This window comes from Danio rerio, chromosome 9 (assembly GCF_052040795.2).
Source record: "Danio rerio strain M-AB ecotype USA chromosome 9, GRCz13ab, whole genome shotgun sequence".
NCBI lineage: Eukaryota > Metazoa > Chordata > Actinopteri > Cypriniformes > Danionidae > Danio > Danio rerio.
The window spans coordinates 21,831,974-21,855,225 of NC_141029.1; the positions used below are offsets into that span (position 1 = coordinate 21,831,974).

The window sequence follows — 23,252 nt, forward strand, 5'->3', positions numbered from 1 at the left end:
GCCTGTATGACCAGCGAGTCCTTGATGGGCTAACTGCATCACAGATTCCCTAAAAGCAAGAGGGACTACAATCTGGGTTCTAGACTTTAAACTGTCATCAAACATGGCCACTCTCCGACAAAGTAGACAATCTTCAAAGAAATAAGAAGAAAGATCACCCATATTAGACCCTGCTTGGGAGACTACGGTTTTCAATGTGTCATCAAGCTGCTGTGCATGAATTAGTTCCTCTCTGGGAACCTGCAACAGAGAAGTTAAAGGATACTTATCAACATCAGAAGGAACAGTATGTAAAACCTCAGTGGCATCAGAGTCTAGGCTTTGGGGTGAATTTGCAATTTCCTCCAGATCAGGGGATAGTGAAGAGCAGATATTTTTGTCTTTTTCAGGACTCTCTGGCAGATCACATGTAAATTCACCCGAATCAACAGTGGAAAAGAAAGTGTTACCAAGTGAAACATCTGTAGCTTGGTTTTCAGGCAGTTGTTTTGCCATTGATCGGGTGACTGCACAGGCTGGAAACAAATTAGAGAAGATGTTACTCTTTTCAACATCAGATTTACTAGGTGCAGATATTACTATGGGCAAAGCAGTCACCTTACTCTCTCCCCAAACATTTCCCCCAGCTAAATCATTTCCTAAAATAAATGTAATGCCAGGAACTGGAAGTGCAGATCGAACACCAACTACAACATCACCAGAGATTATGGTTGAGGAAAGATGAATTCGGTGTAATGGCACGTCAACAAATCCCATTTCAAAACCTCTTACCAATACACAAGTTCCAGTAGCAGTTTCAGAACTTAAAGGCAACACTCCTTCCAAAAGAAATGACTGTGCTGATCCAGTGTCTCGGAGGATACGCACAGGGACCATTTCCTCAGAACCTAATAAAGACACAGCTCCTTCAGTGATAAAGGGTCTTTTTTCTATGAAAGTGTCATCTACAGTCGATGGGGCGACAAGAGAAACAGGTTTTGAAAATTTCTCTTTCTTTTTCAGAACAGGGCATTCAGAAATTTTATGGCCAGACTTTTTGCAATAGAAACAGATGAGGTCTCTTGAAACAGTGGTTTTTCCAATATTACCAACAACAGGTGCCCTTATATTTTGTCCAAACACAGCAGGCTTTTGTTTAACTTGACAAGACCTAAACTTATTCATGTCACTTCGAAAACTGGCTGAACTAAATGTGCCCTGATGAGTTAAAACAAATTCATCAGCCATAATGGCAGCATCTGCAAGTTTACTCACTTTGTGTTCATTTAAATAAGTAGCTACAGCAGAAGGAACACAGTGTTTAAACTCCTCTAGAAGTAACAATTCTCTTAACTGCTCTTTAGTTTCAACTTTCATTGAAGTGCACCATCGCTCAAATAGACTGTCTTTTTCCCTTGCAAATTCAACAAATGTACAATTTTCAGTTTTAATTAAATTTCTAAATTTTTGACGATATGCCTCAGGCACCAGTTCATATGCATGCAATACAGCAGTTTTCACAGTTTCATACTCACCACTTTGTTCCAGGGTGAGAGCAGAATAAATATCTTGAGCTTTTCCTGTGAAAACACACTGCAACAACAAAGTCCAAAACTGTTTTGGCCATTTCAGCGATAAAGCAACACGCTCAAAATGATCAAAATATTTCTCTACCTCTTTTTCAGAAAATGGCGGAACTAATCTCATGTTACGATGAACATCAAACACTAATGCAGACGACTGTTCTGGCACCGGATGCACGTCAGCTCGCGGTGTTTCCGCTCGTTTTGCTGCTAATTCCAGCTCCAACTTCTTTAACTGAAATGCTCTCTCTTCCCGTTCTCTCTCTAACTCAAGTTCCAATTTTCGTACAGACAACTGTTGCTCTAGTTTCCTAGCTTCAAATTCCCGTTCTGTTTCTCTCTCTTTCATAGCGCGACCCTCGCGACCAGCACGGAGCTTTTCTGCATCTAAATACAGCTGTTTCTCTTGTATTGACATCTCTGGGAATTTTAACTCACTTTCCACATCAATATCACAGGAAGAAAATACTGAAGATTCACAAAGAACAGCAGTTCTTACCTCTAAAACTCCCATTTCAACCAGAGATCGTTTCAAAGTTGTTATAAGGGTGTCCTTTTTTTTCTTATCATGTGTAGTGAGATCGATGCTAAAACGCTCGGCAATTTGTATTAATTCTTCCTTTGTACAACCCTCAATTAAAGCTTCCGAGGGACAAGCAAAAAAATCATCGAGTACTGAAGACATTTTTGTATTAGCATTCACGAATACAACACAAATAAACAAACAAACACTCCCGTACTCACCCGGAAACTGCCCTCTGTACAAAAACTACAATTCCCGGAATGAAGTACAACTGAACGTTACGTATCTACCCATTCACAAAAAACTTCAGAGACTTACCACAAGTCGGACACGTAGGTACGCGAGGAAGAGAGAAGCGCACGAATTACAAACGCCGTCAGTAACAGAATATATTCACCTTTATACTTAGAGAAACTCCAGCTCCTATCTAAGAAGAAAACTAACTAATTCCTATCTAGTCTTCAGAGGTGTACCAGGCTCGGGGCGGCATTAAACGCTGAGCTCAGTGACAATCGGTCTTTAGACCAAAAGTCCGAAAGCGTACCCCCCGACAGAGATTAAAATCTCCACCTAGGATAAGAAAGGCAAAATAATAAACAAAACAACAAACAGTGCACCGATGGAAGGATTGTATTCACAACCCAGCTGGATACACTCTTTCTAACCGGAGTTTCTAGTATATAAAGGTGACTAGCCAATCCAAAAAAAACTACTCACCCGCATAAAGGAATGCCGGACGAGCCACCCAATTTATGTTACGGCCAGCTCGCTCCCGCTCCCGACCGTACCATAAAAAGGATCAGACACACAAAAAGATATATAATGAAAAAAACATTTATTAAAGGGAATAATAAAGTATAACAAACTGTCTAGGGATTTGAAATAAATAAGAAATCAGGTGAAATTCTCTCAACTAATACAAAACAAAACATAAGACGGCAAAATGACCTCTCTGTGGAATAACGGTCCAACAGAGGAAGTGCCGTTCTTCACAAAAAATTCAAATATATACTTTCTCCACCCATAAATTAACTCAAAATTAACGGTGACGTCACATGGCAAGGCCACCGAAAGGTAAGAAAGAGAAGACAGGGTCGTAACAATATATATATATATATATATATATATATATATATATATATATATATATATATATATATATATATATATATATATAAGACGAAGGTTGCTAAGGCCTAGTAGGAGCAGTGAGAAGCTCGGGGTAATGCTCCTGAGGGAGTCAGAGCTTTAGGGGGGCAGGGTACAGTGGGAGTCGGGAAATGGGAGGGGGCTGTGAAGACTCCTGCTGAAACGGCTGGGGTGGCGAGGTGACAGGGGGGTTTGGATGAACTCCAATTTACTATGTGACTGGGGGAGAAAACTGAGTTTTACTCAGTCTAGAAGGAAGGAAAAGAAGAAGGTAAGGTGGCTGGGTCATGCCCTCGCCCTTGAGTGGATGTGAGTTGATGGCTGGTGAGAGTCATCTGGGCTTCTTTGAAGTGCCTTTGGCTAAGACGTGTGTCTTAAAGACATCAGTTGACCTAGAGTCTGGACTTGTTGCTGTGAAAGCCCTTTGTGCTTCTGTGATGGTTGCTCATATTCTGAAAAAGAGTATACAGGTATTAGAGAGTGTAATTCAACACCTTTTAATACCTTTTTTAAGACTCATTTTAATACACATTTAAAGACCTTATTACCACTTTTCAACCAGAAATACTGGCAAGATTTATCTTACATTATTTACTAATTATTAAATGTAAGAAATTAATCCAAACTAAAACATTCGTATATGGAAAACATGTATATCAAAATCTAGCCGCAACAGTTTGTCACCAATAGAGCTGCAGATTAATGGTGTTGCCTTGTTAACTGCTGTAAACAAGCAGCGAGCTGTCAAATTTTAGCAGTATTTTACTGATTTTGTAACTACCTAGTATCCTGATATTCACATCTTGAATAAAGCCAAACTTTTAGCATACAACGATACCTTGTATAAAATTATACAATTTTATTACCTTGCAAAGGAATTAAGACTTTCTAATACTTTTAAGGCCCCTAAACTCCTTTATATTGACTTATCAACTCCCAACACCCTCTAAGAACCTGTAGACACCCTGTGTAAGAGGGACTGGGAATGAGACTGGGGAAAGCCTGTGAGGCAAAGAACTGCTATAAAGCATCTCTAATTCAGAATCGTGTTACTGGGCATTTTGTGTCATCTATAAATGGGGAGGGGCGGATAAGGCTCGGCGGAATGACTCTTTTGCAGAGGTGCAGGGGTAGTCAGCATTGGAGCATTATGAGCAGAGGTGGGTAGAGTATCCAAAATCTTTACTCAAGTAAGAGTACTTGCCGAATTTTAAAAGTTACTCGAGTAAGAGTAAAAAAGTACCTGATGAAAAAATTACTCAAGTAATTAGTTAGTTACTTTTGATTTCATATATGTGTGTGATTATATATATATATATATATATATATATATATATATATATATATATATATATATATATAAACACACACACACACACACACACACACATATATATATATATATATATATATATATATATATATATGCCTGTTCATATATATATATATGCTTGTTCATATACACACACACACACACATACACACATATATATATATATATATATATATATATATATATATATATATATATATATATATATATATATATGCATGTTCATATGCAGACATGCGGTACAGGTAAATTGGGTAGGCAAAATTGTCCAATTGTCCAACACACACACACATGCATATAGTTAGTCAAAATGAATGGTACTCCTGTGACTTTTTAAAAATATTTCCTAAATGATGTTTAACAGATTCAGGAAATTTTCACAGTATGTCTAATAGTATTTTTTTTTCTTTTGATTGTCTATATAGAACAAACCATTCTTAATGACTTGTCTAATTACTTTAACTTTAACCTAATAAACCTAGTTAAGCCTTTAAATGTCACTTTAAGCTAAATGCTAGTTTCTTAAAAAATAACTAGTCAAATATTATTTACTGTCATCATGACAAAGATTATTGAATTCAGTTATTAGAAATGAGTTATTAATACAATCATGTTTTGAAATGTGTTGAAATATATATACACCATTTTATTATTTTATGTTTAAAATAACGTTTAAATGTTTTATTTTTAATGATTAACAGCCTGAATGACTAATATTCATTCATTTTCTTTTTGGCTTAGTCCCTTTATTAATTCGGGGTCACCCCAGCGGAATGAACCACCAACTTATACAGCACGTTTTCACGCAGAGGAAGCCCTTTCAGCCGCAACCCATCTCTGGGAAACTGAATGACTAAAATGTACTGGGATAATCTGTTATTCCATTAAAAAGCTACTTGGTTGTTTCAAAGCAGGCCCGTAGCTAGCCTGTTATAAGGGGTCTTTTTCTCAAAATGTGGACCTTTTTGCAGTTATTCACCTCATTTGCAATGTATGAGATTTAAATACTGTATTTTATTGACATTTTAAGCACTATTTTAGCTGGATTAGCCTGTTAGGTTGTCATCATAATGACACATTTAATATACATAAATATTTTCTAAAGATTTAGAATAAAAAAAATGAATAAATACATTATTTTTAAAATACAAACGTATTAGATCATAAATCGTTAGAAAAAATAAAACATAATAATAATAAAAGAGCTTCACAATTTTTTATAGCCTCTCTTGTAAAAAATACATTTGATTTGATAGAAAATTCATGGATAACAAAAATAGTCAAATAAGTTTTCAAATTAATTTTAATAAAGCATTTTGCTTGGTCTTAAAGCCTTTTTCAAAGTATTTATTTCACTATTTATGATGACATAGCAGTCAAAATAAGGCAAATGAGCTCATGTATGGGACAAATTGTGGATCTTTGTCAATGAGGGGTGAGTATTTCCAACCACCCGAACCCCTCTGGCTATTGGCCTGCATAGTTGCCATAAATAAGATTCAAATTTGGATAATTTTGACATTTACCACTACTTCTTTCAGGTTGGAGCTGGAATTCATGTATATGCTGTGAGGTCAGTTCAATGTACAGCGTGCATCGCATTGTCAGACTATTGTTGTTGACACCTTAAAGTGAAAAAACACTGAAGTTGAGGCCGGGGGACCAGGGGCCTCATGTATCAACGCTGCGTACGCACAAAAACTTTGAGTACTCCAGGTTTCACGCCCAGAATCGCTCACGTTTGGATTTACTAACAATGAACTGAACGTGGGAATGTGCGCAGCTTCACGGCAGCTTTCTGGCAGGCGTACGCACAATTTTTGTGCGTGTCTGTTTTATTTCCATTGGCGACTCCTAGAGGCAGTTGTGTTAAATTCCTCTCTACAAAGTGTCTGAGCCTTGCAATGGCAGCTGTATGAGACGGGTTCAGCTGGTATATAAGGTTTCCATACCATACATTTGACCAGCTAAACATTAAAGCACAATTTGCAGCAGTCGCCTGTTTTCCCAATGTAATCTGAGCGATCTACTGCACGCACATTGCTATAAAGACACTATATGAAGATGAATTTGCATGTGTGAATCAGAAACATTTCCATTCAATAAATGTGCAAATAAAATATGATGCTTATTGATATGAACTTATTGATGAATCCTACTTGTCTTTCTCGTGATAAATAGTTGGCAAAATCTGATATGTAGCGGGGGAAAAAAGAAGAAAGAGTTCATCAGACGCTGGATTCGAGTCGAGTTCATGCTCGAACGTGTCAAAACATGATCACATGTGTCTTACGAGCGCGCCACTGAGACTGTTAAAAGTGCTGCAACATTTTACACCTATAAACCAGACTATTTATTTTTTTAATGCCCTCAGTGCGATGTTCAGACCCAACTGTGTTAACCGCATCAGCTAAACTCTCCCACTCTATTTTTTTTCTTTTGTTGTTAATTCCGGAGAACAAACTTGCAAATAACACCGCTTTTCTCCGGTCTACCTCCGAAAGCAGCACCTCCAATTCACATTCTGTTCAAAGTTTCTCTTTTTACTTGCTTTTGCCATTGCTTTTTCGTTGGGTTTTGCCATTAGCATAGTCATTAGCATATTCATACGGGGGAGGAGGCAGGGAGGGGTTTTGCGCTCGTGCATGTTGCGCTCAGTTTCACGTTCATTCGGATGTACAAAAGAATATGCGTGAGATTCGGCGTACGCAGTGTTTCATACATCTGATTTTTTTTCTGCGTACGCACATTTACAGCTTTGTGCGTACGCAATGTTTTAGTAAGATTTCCACGCAAGTCTTCGTACATGAGGCCCCTGGTCTGATAAAATCACTATACAGAAAGCATGATCGTCCTTCTCGGAACCGCAAATGGTCATGGCGTGACCGCAGTATAACTCGCACGTCTCCCTCGTCAGCCATCATTCAACACACGCGGCGCGCGCTAACAGAAAGCGGGAGACGCGTCTCTATAGCAACCTCTCGCGACACAACCTCTCCAATGCAGCGCCTCACGATATTGGCAAACTAAACATATTAATCATTTTTATTATCATTTGACAGTAACGGAGGAACGCCACGAAATGTAGCGAAGTAAGAGTTTTGACTTTTCTCTAATAATTTACTTAAGTAAGAGTAAAAGTACACATATTTAAATGTACTCAAAAAGTACACGTTACCCAATAATTTTACTTAAGTAAATGTAGCGAATTAAATGTAACTCGTTACTACCCACCTCTGATTATGAGTGCTAAATATTGTCAGTAGTGATATGTAGAGTAAGTAAATGAGGGGCTCAGCTAGAGCACCGCTGCAGTGGTTCTATGGGTGAATGTAACTTGGCGGGGCATCTCTGCTGTTGCATAGGTCTAGTGGTAGCCTGTATTGTAGAGTAATGCATGTTCCCGTAAGAATGTAAAACCCTGTCGTTAATGATATGTAGAGGTGAGAGTGAATAGGGGGTCGGCTAGAGCGTCGCTGCAGTTGCGTTATAGGGGAGTGTAGCTCAGCTGAGAGTCTCTGCTGCTGCAGAGGTGCAGTGGGTCAGTATGGAGGCAATGTGTGCTCCTGCATAAGCATATACTGCTGTATTTATGCAGGGGAGTGTGACGATAGTGGCATTGAAGGTGTATGGGTATATGAGCTTGTTTAGAGCGTTGCTGCTACAGCAATTGAAACTTGGGTGGCCCCTAAATGGGTCAGATCTGTAGTGAACAAGAGTGAATGGTAATATGGGATAGTTGGAGTTTGGTGGAAAAATTAAAGTAGGGAAAGGTAAAAGGCTTAAAAATGCATGTGGGTGGAGGTCGGCTGGAGAGGACCAACTTGGCTTCCCTGATGTAATATTGCTCTCTTGAGGTATAAGAAGCTAAGAGGGTTTGAAATGGGTGTGTGTGTTTGAGGGGGTCAGAATGTATATATAAAATGACCTTGTGTAAAGGATCTGTTTGCTTAATAAAGAAAGAGAGTTTCTTCATCCTGCAAAGTTAGATCAGCTATGGTGGGGTGGAATGCGGGATGAATTTTTGATGTTCAGAACATCTCAAAAAATAAAAACCTAGTGTGAATATGGCCTCAAGGGTGTGGGATGTAAGAGTGGAAATGTATCTTTAGGAAGAGTGTGAATGCATTTAGAATGGATGTAGAGTGTGATGGGTTGAATAAGGGCAGTTTCTGGAGCCAGCAGTCATGAACTCTAAAATGAGAAAAACAAAAGAGAATCAGAAATTAAGTCTTTACAACATGGTTCATATACAACATAAATAATTAATTGATTCAGCTGATATTTGTGCGAGGTGTCTTCATTAGAGCGTGGACAACTGTGAATGAAAGCGCCTTTGTTAATGCATGTTACAATAACTTCAATGTCACGCTGTGCAAGGGTTGTGGAAATGGGCATTCATCCCCCTTCAGGGTGGCAAATAGATGGAGAGCTAAGGGTATGGGGCGTGTCTTGGCTGGTGGTCCTGGAAGTTCCTCTTGGAGAGCAGGTGAAATGATAATGGAGTGGAGTTTAAACCCTTTATTGATATAGAAGTTTGTTTAAAAGCAAATGTGTTGTAGGAACTCATCGGCATATTGCAGTGGTCAACACGAGTTGAATCTGAAATCTTGGGCATCTCTAATTGTCTCATTCATTGAACTAGCTTGAGGGCTTATACCATCAGGATAACAGAGCGCCAATTGATTTTGGGCTCCTCAGACCAGTACTTCTCCGCAGATGTTCTGGTACCCTTCAGCTAACTAGCAAATGATTAATTAAATCAATCAAATTAAAAACAATGGCGCTCCACAGAATCTTCAGCGGGAACCACCTCACGAGACTCTCTTGAATGACTCCTTTACATGGTCATGTGCTCGCCTTGGGCACATCCTGCCAGATGCACAATTTTGTAGAGACAAAGAGATCTCTAGAAACATTAATGCATATGGATGAAAGACAATCTCTTAAAATGTTAGAACTAAGGCAGATGTATCTTTGAATAATATGCCATAATGTTCCTCATATGCTGTTTATTCCAATCAACCAGGTTAATCAATGTGTTGTTTTAACCCTTATAACAGAGTAAAATAACCTGTATGTGTATAAAATGTATGATGTCTGGTATTAAACTAAAGCTAGTGACATTTGGAATACGTTGGTGTAAATGAAAAACTAGTAGTACAAACAGTATTCATCTTGTAACGTTTGATGTAAGATAGTTTCTATCTTGCAAGAGTTCGACGTGAAATCTACATGCAGTCTGTTAATTATTGACCTTTCCTACGTCGGTACGGGGCGTGGCCCCGCCTTCATGGCAACTGCTCATTGGCAGACAGTGCCATGGGGACGAACCAGACCAGGTCACTTAAAAACAATCTTCAACAAAGAAACTTTGCTTTTTGCATCAGCTAGCTTGCGTATGCTTCTGCTCTCTGCCCCCTCTCGCCTGCCCGGACACCGCGCCGCAATGCGATTGGGTCACCAACTTCCATGTTTCGGGACCGCCGACACTGCACAAACTTCCGCAAACTGATTCTCAGCAGTCTGTCACCTTGGTAACCCAGGACAACAGCCATTCACGAGCGTGTGAATCCCAAAGACGTCATCAAAGCGACTCACCGTCCAATCAGGAGCACCGTGTTTCCCCAAAGCCAGCCAGCGAGGGAGATTCGACTTCAGCAAAAAGGGTGCAAGTAACACAAACTAATGTTGTCTCTTGCTGATCTTGTGCAGATTGATCTTAAGCAGTTAAAGATAAGCCATATTTCTGCTTTTGTGGTTTCTAATGTGTTATTCTAAGATCTTGTAAGAAGTATTAGAATTAATTTGGGATGCTGTCAACTCATTTTGCATCCTCTGAACTGCCTCTGTGTGTGTGTGAGTAAATGTGTGTGTGTGTGTGTGTGTGTGTGTGTGTGTGTGTGTGTGTGCGTTTGTTTGTTGTTTGCTTATTATGTAGTTAGTTTCATGTATCGTAGTGTAGCTCAATAAATCTTTGTACTAATTTCGTAAGAACGGTGTTCTTGTTACCTTGCTAAAAGTTAACCCAATACTGTGTTATGTTATTATCGTTGGCCACGTAAATAATATTGACAAGATTGGTAAGATACGATGTCTTCTATTTGCGGAACAAATGGTAGATAAAGTGTAGATAAAGTGTGAATCTTTTGATTTGATTCAGTCTGACTCAATCTTCAGGATCCGATTCATTGAAATGAGCTAATAAACCCCTGATCGATCTTAAAACATAGGTTGATCCCATACAGTATCTAACACAGTAAATGTATGAAAGGTTACTCAACTGCCAAAAATGTTCTCCTCCTGTTCAAAGCTGTCAAGCAGGAAAGTGTTTCTTTTGCCGTTTTACATCTCACTGACTTGCCATTATAAACTTCTCTATGACACTTGTGTAAGTCATTTTTTGCTTGTTACAAAAGAGCTTTAATGCTTGATGTGTTAGATGTGTTTCACTAGCTGGGTAATACTCTTTTAATTTTTTTATAATTATTAATAAAATGTAAATATATCAACTGTCAACATCAAACTTGAAAAACGATGTTGCCACTTAGAAGGAACTGTGTGAATGTAATGTTTATCATGGGCCTTTACTCAATCCATGAAAAATAACATGTCCGGAATCTTAACATGATTGGAATACTTGAGCGTATCTGGTCCGATTCATTCACAAAGTCTTTGCACTCAGTCCATTCATGAAACTGTCAAGAGAGAAAGTGGGACCATCTCAGCATGGCCGCTGCGTTTCGAGCTTCCAGCAATCTTTGTTCTGTTTTACTTGTATTTTTGACGTTTTTCGTGCTGGATGTACACACTCTTACTACCTACGACAGACACACACTTCGGAAATTAGCACTCTCATTGCACATCGAAGACCGGACTTTAAGTTCTTTACGACGCTCTGTTTACAAACACAGCAACAGAGCCCTTTGTCTGGGTCACACAACCGAAGCGACGAAGGAAACGCAGCCGGAAAAAGAAGAAAGAGAGCCGGCATCCTCGTTAGACTGAGACACCGTGGATTTCGATCTCCACTCCCCACCATTCTGCTGGGTAACGTTCAGTCACTGGACAACAAACTTTGCGAGATACGGGCGCGCATTTCCTTCCAATGGGAAACAAGAAACTGCTGCATTATCTGCCTCACAGAAACCTGGCTATCTACGGAGGTACCAGACACAGCTGTTGAACTTTCGGGGTTCTCAGTGCACTGCACGGTAAGAACAAAACAACTCACAGGGAAAAGCAAAGGAGGAGGCGTGTGTTTCTTTATTAACAACTCATGGTGTGATGAGAGAAACAGACACCCAGTTGGATCATTTTGTTCTCCTGATCTGGAATACCTTATGCTTCGGTGTCGGCCATACTGGTTACCAAGGGAGTTCACAGCTGTTATCATTATGGCTGTCTACATCCAACTTCAAGCCAACACAGAGCAGGTGTTCAGGGAACTATACAGGAGCGTAAGTGAGCAGGAAACCGCACACCCGAAGGCAGCGTTTATTGTTACAGGGGACTTGAACAACGCCAATTTCAGAAAAATCGCTCCAAAATACTATCAACACATCACCGCAAACACGCATGGGGACCGGATTCTGGACCATTGCTATTCCCTGTTCCGGGTACAAATCCCTCCCCTGCCCACTGTTTGGCAAAGCAGATGATTTTTCTGTTCTGCTCTGGCCTCTGAAACGTCTACTCGGGACGTTTCAGAGCTGGACGGAACAATTGGATTCCATACTTCAAGACTGTTTGGATCACATGGACTGCAATATATTTCGGGCAGCGTGTGATGACGACATTGAAACATACTCAGACACAGTCACGTGCTTCATCAGGAAATGCATAAAAGAGTGGGTCCCATCAAAAACTGTCCGAATCTACCCCAACCAAAAACCATGGATCAATGGCGAAGTTCAAACAGCCCTATCAGAGCGACCTTCTGCCTATAAATCCAGAAATGCTGAGGAACAAAAACAAGTAAATTACAACCTCAGGAAAACCATCAAAGCAGCAAAACATCAATACAGAGACAAGGTGAAGGGTCAATATAACACCAGTAAAGCAAGGAGCATTTGGCAGGGACTTAATTACATCACGGACTTTAAAAGTAACAAATCTACCTCTGTAAACATTGCTGCATCTCTCCTGGATGAGCTTAACTCATTCTATGCCTGCTTTGAAGCCCAGGACAGCGCGGGCACACTGCGCGCCCCCGCGGCCGAAACCGCCAGCACACTCTGTTTCTGTAGCTGAAATATGGAGTCGCTCATGGAGTACTTAAAGCATGCACACACCAGCTAGCGGGGGTTTTCACGGACATCTTTAACCTCTCGCTCTCTCGGTCTGTGGTTCCCACATGCTTTAAGACAGCTACTATTGTGCCCATACCAAAATCAGCTAAAGCCACATGCTTAAATGACTGGCGTCCGATTGCTCTGACACCCTTCTTCAGCAAGTGTTTTGAGAAGCTGATTAAAAAGCACATCTGCTTTGCACTGCCTGCTCACACTGACCCTCTGCAATTTGCATACAGGAATAACCGCTCCACTGATGATGCAATTACTTTCACCTTGCATACTGCTCTGTCTCACAAAAACACATATGTGAGAATGCTGTTTGTGGACTACAGCTCAGCATTCAACACCATAGTGCCTGCCAAGCTGGTGGTGAAGCTCCAGGCTCTGGGTCTTCACAGCTCATTGTGCAACTGGATCCTGGACTGCCTGTCAGGCAGACACCAGGTGCTCAGAATGAACAACATCCCCTCGCCCACACTGATCCTCAACACTGGTGCTCAACAGGGCTGTGTTCTCAGCCCACTCCTGTACTCCCTGTACACACATGACTGTACAGCCAAACACAGCTCCAACATCATCATTAAATTTGCTGATGACAATACAGTGGTGGGCCTTATCACCGATTGTAGTGGCAATTTTCTTTAAAGAGGCTCTCTCAGTGTTCAAGAAGACAAATTCTTACCCAAAGTGTCTTTTAAGGTTTTATTCTTTGCAAAGAAGGTCAAAGTCATACAGCAACAACAGTTTCTGCAGAGTGAGAGAATGAAGTAAAGTGTGCTCATCCTTTTATCTAGGTTGTGCTGTGTAGGAACTTATCGGCATATTGCAGTGGTCAACACGAGTTGAATCTGAAATCTTGGGCATCTCCAATGGTCTCATTCATTGAACTAGCTTGAGGGCTTATACCATCAGGATAACAGAGCGCCAATTGATTTCGGGCTCCTCTGACCAGAACTTCTATGCAGATGTTCTGGTACCCTTCGGCTAACTAGCCAATGATTAATTAAATCAGTTAAATAAAAACAATGGCCCTTACAGGATCTTCAGCGGAAACCATTTCACGAGACTTTTAAATGACTCCTGGTCATGTGCTCGCCTTGGGCACATCCTGCTAGATGCACAATTTCGTAGAGACAAAGAGATCTCTAGAAACATTAATGCATATGAATAAAAGCTAATCTCTTAATGTTAGAACTAAGGCAGATGTATCTTTGAATAATATGCCATAATGTTCCTCATATGCTGTTTATTCCAATCAACTAAGTTAATCAATGTGTTGTTTTAACCCTTATAACAGAGTAAAATAATCTGTATGTGTCTGAAATGTATGATGTCTGGTATTGAACGAAAGCTAGTGACATTTGCAATACGTTGGTGTAAATGAAAAACTAGTAGTACAAACAGTATTCATCTTGTAACGTTTGATGTAAGATAGTTTCAATCTTGCAAGAGTTCTACCACGTGAAATCTACATGCAGTCTGTTAATTAATGACCTTTCCTACGTCAGTACGGGGCGTGGCCCTGCCTTTCATTCCAACTGCTCATTGGCAGACAGTGCCATGGGGACGAACCAGACCAGGTCACTTAAAAACGCCCTGCAACAAAGAAACTTTGCTTTTTGCATCAGCTAGCTTGCGCATGCTTTTGCTCTCTGCCCCCTTTCGCCTGCCCGAACACCGCGCCGCCACGCGATTGGGTCACCACGAACTTCCACGCAAACCTCCTAAGTTTCGGGACTCACGAAACTGCACGAACTTCCGCAAAACCGACTCTCAGCAGTCCGTCACCTAGGTAACCCAAGACAACAGCCATTCACGAGCGTGTGAATCCCATAGACGTCATCGAAGCGAGAAACTACCCAATCAGGAGCACCGTGTTTCCCCCAAGGCCAGCCGGCGAGGGAGATTCGACTTCAGCAAAAAGGGCACAAGTAACAAACTAATGTTGTCTCTTGCTGATCTTGTGCAGATTGATCTTAAGCAGTTAAAGATAAGCCATATCTCTGCTTTTGTGGTTTTTCAGGTGTTATTCTAAGATCTTGCAAGAAGTATTAGAATCAATTTGGGACGTTGTCAACTCATTTTGCATCCTCTGAACTGCCTCTGTGTGTATGTGTGAATGTGTGTGTTTGTTTGTTGTTTGCTTATTACGTAGTTAGTTTCATTTATCGTAGTGTAGCTCAATAAATCTTTGTACTCATTTTGTTAGAACTGTGTTCTTGTTTATGTGCTTCTAAGTCATTGCCTCGAGCTGTAGATCTTGTTACCTTGCTAAAAGTTAACCCAATACTGTGTTATCTTATGATCGTTGGCCACGTAAATAATATAAACAAGATTGGTAAGACACGATGTCTTCTATTTGCGGGACAAATGGTAGATAAAGTGTGAATCTTTTGATCTGATTCAATCTGACTCATTTGAGTCCAATCAATGATTCGAATCTTCAGGATCCGATTCATTGAAATGAGCTAATTAATCCCTGATCGATATTAAAACGTAGGTTGATCCCCTACAGCTGCCTACGAGGTCAATCCTAGTTCAACCTAAACCACACATACTACGTCAGGTGTGAAAACCATCCTGCTACATGCCCCACAGCCCATGCCCCTTACCTCTAACAGATGTTCATCGTAAAGCCTAATTGGGAAGATAAGGACCAGGTGGTCACATACGGGAATGTAAGGCTGTATAAACAAAAGTACACTGTGAACACAAGTGACTTTTCACACATCTAAAGATGAGGAGTAAGCAAGTTTTCCCTACACATGTTCATGTAAAAATTAATTTCCATTACACCGATAATGATGAGATGGCCTACAGAGAGGAGGTGCACACTGAGGCAGTGGTGTGAGGAAAACCACCTCTCACTCAACATCAGGAAAACCAAGGAGCTGGTGGTGGATTTAATGAGAGAGAAGAGAGAACACACCCCCATCACCATCGACGGGACGCCAGTGGAGAAAGTCAGCACTTTCAATTTTCTTGGAGTCCACATAGCTGAGGATTTGACATGGACTGCGCACACAGACGCAGTGCTGAGTAAGGCACAACAATGCCTCTTCTTCCTCAGGCGTCTCAGGAGGTTTGGAATAAGCCCCCACATCCTCCGCTTGTTCTACACCTGCACTGTGGAGAACGTCCTGTCTGGCTGTATCACCACCTTGTATCGAAATAGCACCAGCAGAAATCGCAAAGACCTACATAGGATTGTGCGCGCATAGTAGGAGGTGAGATTCCGTCCCTCCAGGACATCTACACCAGGCGGTGCATGAGGAAAGCCAAGAGAATCATCAGCGCAGTGGCGTAGCGGACAGGCCCGCAGGGCACGCCCCGCGGGGGGGCCCCGCATGATTAGGGGGCCCCGCGTCGTCGCGATTTTCAATAAACTGTTGGTAACAACTGTGGTCGGAACCAAAGTTCACACGTCTGTGTTCTCTGAACACCTCTCAAGCGGTGGACTACTTCATTCTGATTGCTTGCCGCCAATGTTGCCAACTTAGCGACTTTGTCACTAGATTTAGCGACTTTTCAGACCCCCCTAACGACAAATCTAGCAACTTTTTTGTGTGTTATTGGAGATTTTTTTAGACTGTCACTTTTCCATACTGTACCGTCCCTACTCTTCTCAACGAGCTGCGTGTGATGCCGCCGGCCCCTCCCCCGCCTCACAGCACTGACAGGCGGCCCAGTCAGTCCTCGTACAGCAGCCTCTCCCACCTGCAGCCCGAGAGCAGATCACCCCTCTGCGTGACGACGACAAATGATAAAGCACAGGCAGTGTTAAGGTATATTCCCTTATACAGTAAAACCGATCTACTCCTACTTTATTTTAACAATTTATTTGGACCGTTTATTCTTTTCTTGTTCACAATCACAGATATTTTATTGACAGTTTCTGAACTTGTCTGAGTTTATTACATGTGAGAGATTACTGCACATTCACTAATGTTACACATCTATAATGATATACTGTATTCAAACAGCAATAAATTTAGTTAAATAAACATGCTTGTAGAAAGTGTAGTGCAATTATAAATACCCCTTTATTAACCATAGGCTGTTAAACAGAAACAGTAGAACGTGATGACGTCAGTGATATGCAAATTGACGTATGACGTATGACGTACCCCCCCCCCTTCATCAGGGAGCCCCGTCAGAGATCCCTGCAGGGGGGCCTCCGCATTTTGCGCTACGCCACTGCGTCAGCATCAACATTGGCAACATTGTCAACATTGGCAATTTTAAAGTGTCCTGTTTTGAGTATGTTGTTGTACGTTGCAGTATTTTGCACTGTCTGTATTTTGCACTGTCATTGTATTTGCAGTATCTGTTCTGCACTGTCTGGAGCCAGCATCTAAGCTTTTCACTCATAGCACACGTGCTGCTGATGTGCCAAGAAAAGTGATTTGATTTGATTTATTTATTTATAGGATATTTGTAAATAGAATGTATCGTGAGTATATAGAATGTATCATGCGTGTATAGTGTGTATATGTATAGAGTGTGCAACTGTATAGAGTGTATCAAGTGTGCATATCAGGCGTTTGTTATTGTCGCTAGGGAACAGACGCATGCAACGCACGCAGTAGAGCACATTCAGCCTGGTTTTCGGTGAGCGAAAGCAAAGCAACGCTTTTTAACAACAGAAGTTGACGCCCAAATTGACTCAGGTAATAAAAAGATTAAACTTCAGTCATGTTCATGTTGTGAACCGTTGATGATATTAGACTTCTGTTTTCAATAGCGATTTTAACACTTTAATATAGGAAGTCCTCGGCTATGCAGAGACCATTATTAATCAGAAATTTAGTGTACATAGTTTAACGTTAGGAAATGCAGTCTTGAATTAACAAACAGTCGGCAAGTACCAAAGAACAGATGTAAGTTAAGACATTGATCAAATGTAGTTTTTAGTCACACTCATGTAGCCTAAGTCATATTCAACACGTTTAGTTTTGCCTTCATTCATTTTTTATTTCCATCTTCAACACAGGATTTATTTACAATACTTTTTTTAAACACATTAAGCACATTAGTTTTTTAAACTTATTTCTAATATCTACTTTATCTTTCCCATGCTGACAGTCAGTGCATAACATTTTACTAGTTATTTTGCAAGACAGTTGTATTCAGACAAAGTCTCTTTAAGTGTTTTATAGTTTTTTATTAAGATTAAAGTGTAATTTAGAGTTAATAAGTTAACTACGAAAGTTAAAATTATTAGTCAAATGATTTTGTAACTGATTTGTGTATATCAAAAATATACAGTAAATATTTCCTGATGAGGCTAATAATACTGACCTTATTTTTATTTAAATTTTAGAGTTCACACTTAGATATTGCTTGACAACTGTAAGCAGGTTTGGCATGCTGTCCCGGGAGAGAACCCTGAGCTCGGAGATAGTTGAGCCCAGGGCTCCCACCAGGTCCATAGAGCATGTGAGGGGAGTAAGAGATCAGGTGGTTCTCGAGAGCTCCCCTTTTTTTTTTTTTGTAAAGGAGAGGAGGAGGAGAAAGGGGGTGGATGGGGGGTTTCTTTGGAAAACGAAGATAAGGGAGTAATATCTAGCTAGGCTACCTATAGTGAGTTAGGATAGATCTGATTGGCTAACTAATGAGTGTAGATAGGTGGCCAGCTGCTGTCAATTATATCACGTGCTCCTCTCGAAATTAGTTTAAAAACTTCACTTCAAGAGTTCACACTTAGATATTGCTTGACAACTGTAAGCAGGTTTGGCATGCTGTCCCGGGAGAGAACCCTGAGCTCGGAGAGAGCTCCCGCCAGGTCCATAGAGCATGTGAGGGGAGTACGAGATCAGGTGGTTCTCGAGAGCTCCCCAAATGCATGAAGCTCGGGACAGCAACCGTGTATTCGAAGAAACTCCCCAAAAGGCTTGAAATGCTATATCCGGCTGCTGGATATAGTTATTAAAAAGGAAATGTAAAGAGGGCTCCTTGGAGCAAAGGGTGAAACAGGTTCCTGCGGGAACCCGAGCAGAGTTGGCATGGGCTGTGAATACTCCTGCTGAAGTAGAGACTCGGGGAGACCCCTGCGGGGGTCAGAGCCATGGGATGGACGGGAATCCTGCTGGAGTCATTAAAAGAGAAGGGGAGTGAAGGACTCCGGCTGGAGAGGGGGGTGAAGGGAGGCAGGGGTTGGGGGTTTGTTGGCAAAAGTCTCTAAATACCACTTGCTTTTGACAGCAAAAGCTGAATTATCCCGAGAACCAATCAGGAGGCTTCAATCAAATCATATGTTTTCTACGTAGCAGAGTGCCGATACGCCGGCTGTGTCGGAAGTGTAGCATGCATTCATAACGAGTTTTTGCAGAGTGATGCTACTTTGAATGAGTCCATTTTACTATGCATTAAATGGCAACTCCGTTTCACAAAAGAGTTGAGATGTTAAGACGCTGTTAGTTAGTTTGCTTTTATCAAAATGACAGAAAACATTTGAAATGATAAAAACATTTCTATATTTATATATATATACATATATATATATATATATATATATATATATATATATATATATATATATATATATATATATATACATACAATAGTTCTATCTAGTTCTCGAATCTGATTGGCTGATAGCCGTGATATATTTAAGTAATATCAGCACCCGTACAGCCTCTTTATGCTTTGTGTATTACTCCGCCCATATATAGCCAGCAAAAAGCAGAAACTACAGATCTAAAGTTTAAAAGATGCTTTCTCGGCTGTTTAACTGTCAGCTTATGATATGAACCCGGAAGAAAGTAGTTGCTCATACAAAAGAGTTTTTGAGACTACATATTCGATTTTGTTTTTATATACACAATTATGCCATCAAACTGTTGTATAAACGCAAAATCACACTCGTAGCAGTGCGATATGGCTGTATATTGGCATACAGATATTGGCATACAGAGTCCTGTGGCCTCGTGCCAACGCACACCTCCCACCAGTGCCGATATACAGCCATATCGCACTGCTACTCATGTGATATTGCTCATATATATATATATATATATATATATATATATATATATATATATATATATATTTGGCCCACCTGGAATTTCACTTTGCCCACCCTAAAGTTCCAAGCTGGAGCTGGGCCTGGAACATGGTGAGGACGTTTTGAAGACCAAACTGGCACATTATGAAGTCGTCAGGAAGAGACGAAAATGGTCTCTGCTAGGTTTCAAATAATACTATAGCAGGCTTTTAAGGGGTATGCGAGTTCAAGTCTTGCAGATATTTTTTCCTCATCAACGTGCTTCAAACAAATAAATTTTGCAGTTCTGAAAACAACTGAAATAGCATGAAGCAGTAAAAGTGTATTTTGACACATGTTGTCACAGTTACATCTCATCCCACCCCAAATTTCTTCTCAATTTCATTTTCCTCACTAATTAATTATAGCACTTTGACATGCCTTTTTTTGTACTTTTTGTATATTTGTCAAAACAAAATAATAGATATGGGAGTCCTAAAGAGCAAAAGAACTTAAAAAACAATCACTTCTCACAGTAGTTTTATTTTCTCATTATTTTCAAATAAAATTGTTAATTTTTGATGTCACTTCCTTTAGCTTACGTTCCGCTCTCATCAGAATGGATTTGGACTTGAGTGGGACAGGGTTGTTACTAGATCGAATACGTTTGCGCCGGGAAGTTAACAAGAATTATTTTTGTTATTTAGTAAATTTCCTATTTCTTTTATTCCATTAACGTCTACCCCTTCCTCAACCCTAAACCCAACCGTACAGTAACGTAAAAACAGTAGTTGTACAAAGTATTATTCATGAGATATTCATTATTATTTATGACTACCCGCACCAATTTTTTTGTGGTAGATTATATATTCTTTTTCTATCAACTTTGCTACCTAAACATAATTAAAAACGGTGGATTATGTCTTGAAATCATCATGCGGTTAAAATTGTCAAGAAATATTGTCCTATAATGTCCAGTTTGTGTCATGTTTGATCTTAGTTGTTAATCTGCTTCAGTGTTAACGGGGACAGCGGTTTAATTCTCTATCTTTTTGCAACTCACACAGAATAGAGAACTGAGAGTGTGTCTGTGTAGTGATTATCCCTGTCCTGTCTTTAATAAACTGCAGGTATGTAATTGTGACAAAATTATAACCCCTATACGATCCAATTTATCAGTATTTCTGTATTTTCAATGTATGAGATTATACATAGAAATATGTAAATATTACTTTTTAATATGTAATATTATTTAATTATGTATATTATTATTAATACATTATGCAAGTTTCTGTGTATGTGATGTCTATTGTGTTTAAAAAAAAAACAAGAGAAACAAAATCTTGTATGTAAGTGTTTATAGTTAAATGACAACAGATTTGGACTTAAGTGAGACTACCAGTGGTGTCGCAGAATTCTTTGTGGCAAGAGACGAAGGGCCCTATCATACTCCCAGCGCAATGTGGCGCAAGGCGCGACGCAATTGTTGTTTGCTAGTTTCAGCTTGGCACAAGAGTTGTTTTGACGTTTTGAGCCACGCTGTTTAAATAGCAAATACATTTGCGCTTATATCTGTGCCCATAGGCGTTCTGATCTGAAAAGGGAGGCATGTTGAGGTGTATTGCTGGCACATTGGTATTTTGAGAAACTATAATAAAGTTTTCAGTAGACCAGAACAAAGCCAGTCTATTGTCCAGCGCAGAGCGCGTTAAATGTGCGCCTCGCTTACACACTGGATTTAGAGCAATACGCAAATATCTTTACATATGAAAAAGAATTTAAATATTAAGGATATATAGGATATAAAAAGAATATATATAAGATATAAATATAAAGGATTAAAATATTACAAAACATATTATTATCTAGCCTACATAAATACAAAAAACCTACTTTCATGCTTTCTTCATCTTGGGAGGCTTTTTTCAGTTCATTCATAACAATTTGCTTTTGTATAATGCTATTATTATTAGCAGTATTATTTATTATATGCTATTTATATTTGTTTTAATAAAAGCAAGCTTAGATTTGCCCACCTGTCAGGTTTTAGACCAAATAGGGCACAGCATGTGTATTAGGATATAACTCAGATTTTTGACCACACTTACTTATTATTGTTCATTTAGTCGTTTGCTGGAAATTAGAACTAAATTTAGAAATAGTTTTGAAACAAATCTTTGCGCTTAACAAATGAAATTGATTGTTTTTGGGCTAATTGATGTCTGTGCGTACAAGGTTTCCCTATCCACGAGAGCAAAAGTGAAAGTTAATAATTTATCTCTCATTCTCACCCTGTAGATGCTCTGTGTTTAACTGTTTTCTTGCTAGTGAAATGCTCAGTTTTTCCATTTACACTTACTTTACCTAATGTAAATAGCAAATGCACCATGGCGCGATGCAACTGACTCTTAAAGGGAATGGGAGATGAGACTCTGATTGGTTTATTCTCAAAACACACCTAGAACTCATTAAGAAAATAAACTCAACCCTTTTAGACCATGAGCCACGGCACAAAATGGATTTTTCCGTCCTATTATTAGCAAAAGTGGATTCTGACACGTCCTAAATGCGTTTGCGCCCTGCGCTTTGCACTTTGCGCATGGACCGTCAAAATAGAGCCCGAAGTCCGGTACATGAACATTTGACTAAAACTGCTATTACACCTCTTACAAAGTGCAATAAAAAAGACTGTAAAATGTTTAGTGTAAAATTTAATATAAAAATGTAATATAAACAAACTTTTTTGGTTAATAAAATTAAAATAGTTTTGAGCAAAAAATTTACCAAAAGGCCTGATGTATCACTATAATAATAAAAACATGTATATGGTATAAAATGGATCTTGATAAAAAGATCAATAAACATTTCAGTTCCAAAAAATGTGAACACTCTGATTATTTGTCCGTGTGTCAGTTTTAACAGGGTTAAGAATCATTATAATCAAGTATATAACATTTACATAGGGCAGGGGTTTTCAAACTGGGGGCCTCGGCCCCCTGGGGGGCCGCCAGATTGCGCTAGGGGGGCCGCAAAAAATTTTAGATAAGGGTGAATTTTGTGTCCCGCATCATTCTGAAGGTTAATATATTTTTTATAATAATTTGAGCTCAAAAGTACTGCAAAAAATAAGCTTTATGCTTATGTCATTTAAATGCAGTTGACACTTTCGTGAAACAGGAAAAAAGGCGCAGCGGCTCGCCTCTGTGCACGGGGACTTTTATTGAATAAGCGCTTCTGGCCGGGCGCTTCCTGTGATTTTTGGCGCTTGTCTGCTGCACCTGACGGCGTTTACCTTTCACTTACGCTTACCTCTTTTACGCTAAACAACTAAATGAATGCTCAGGTCTATTTACTGACAATATTTCAGTTAAAATACATGATCAATAAGAACATTATCGGAGGC

The 23,252-nt window shown here is 39.7% G+C and overlaps 1 long non-coding RNA gene across 1 annotated transcript in view; it reads left to right on the plus strand.

Annotated features, from left to right (window-relative positions):
- The first annotated feature begins 217 nt into the window (after positions 1-217).
- The window catches only part of LOC147842332 (uncharacterized), a 73,307-nt gene continuing 50,272 nt past the window's right edge, over positions 218-23,252 (plus strand). Inside the window, exons 1-2 of the long non-coding RNA XR_015499342.1 lie at positions 218-3,178; positions 16,650-18,113. This is a non-coding gene — a long non-coding RNA (uncharacterized LOC147842332). The remainder of the gene's footprint in view (positions 3,179-16,649; positions 18,114-23,252) is intronic.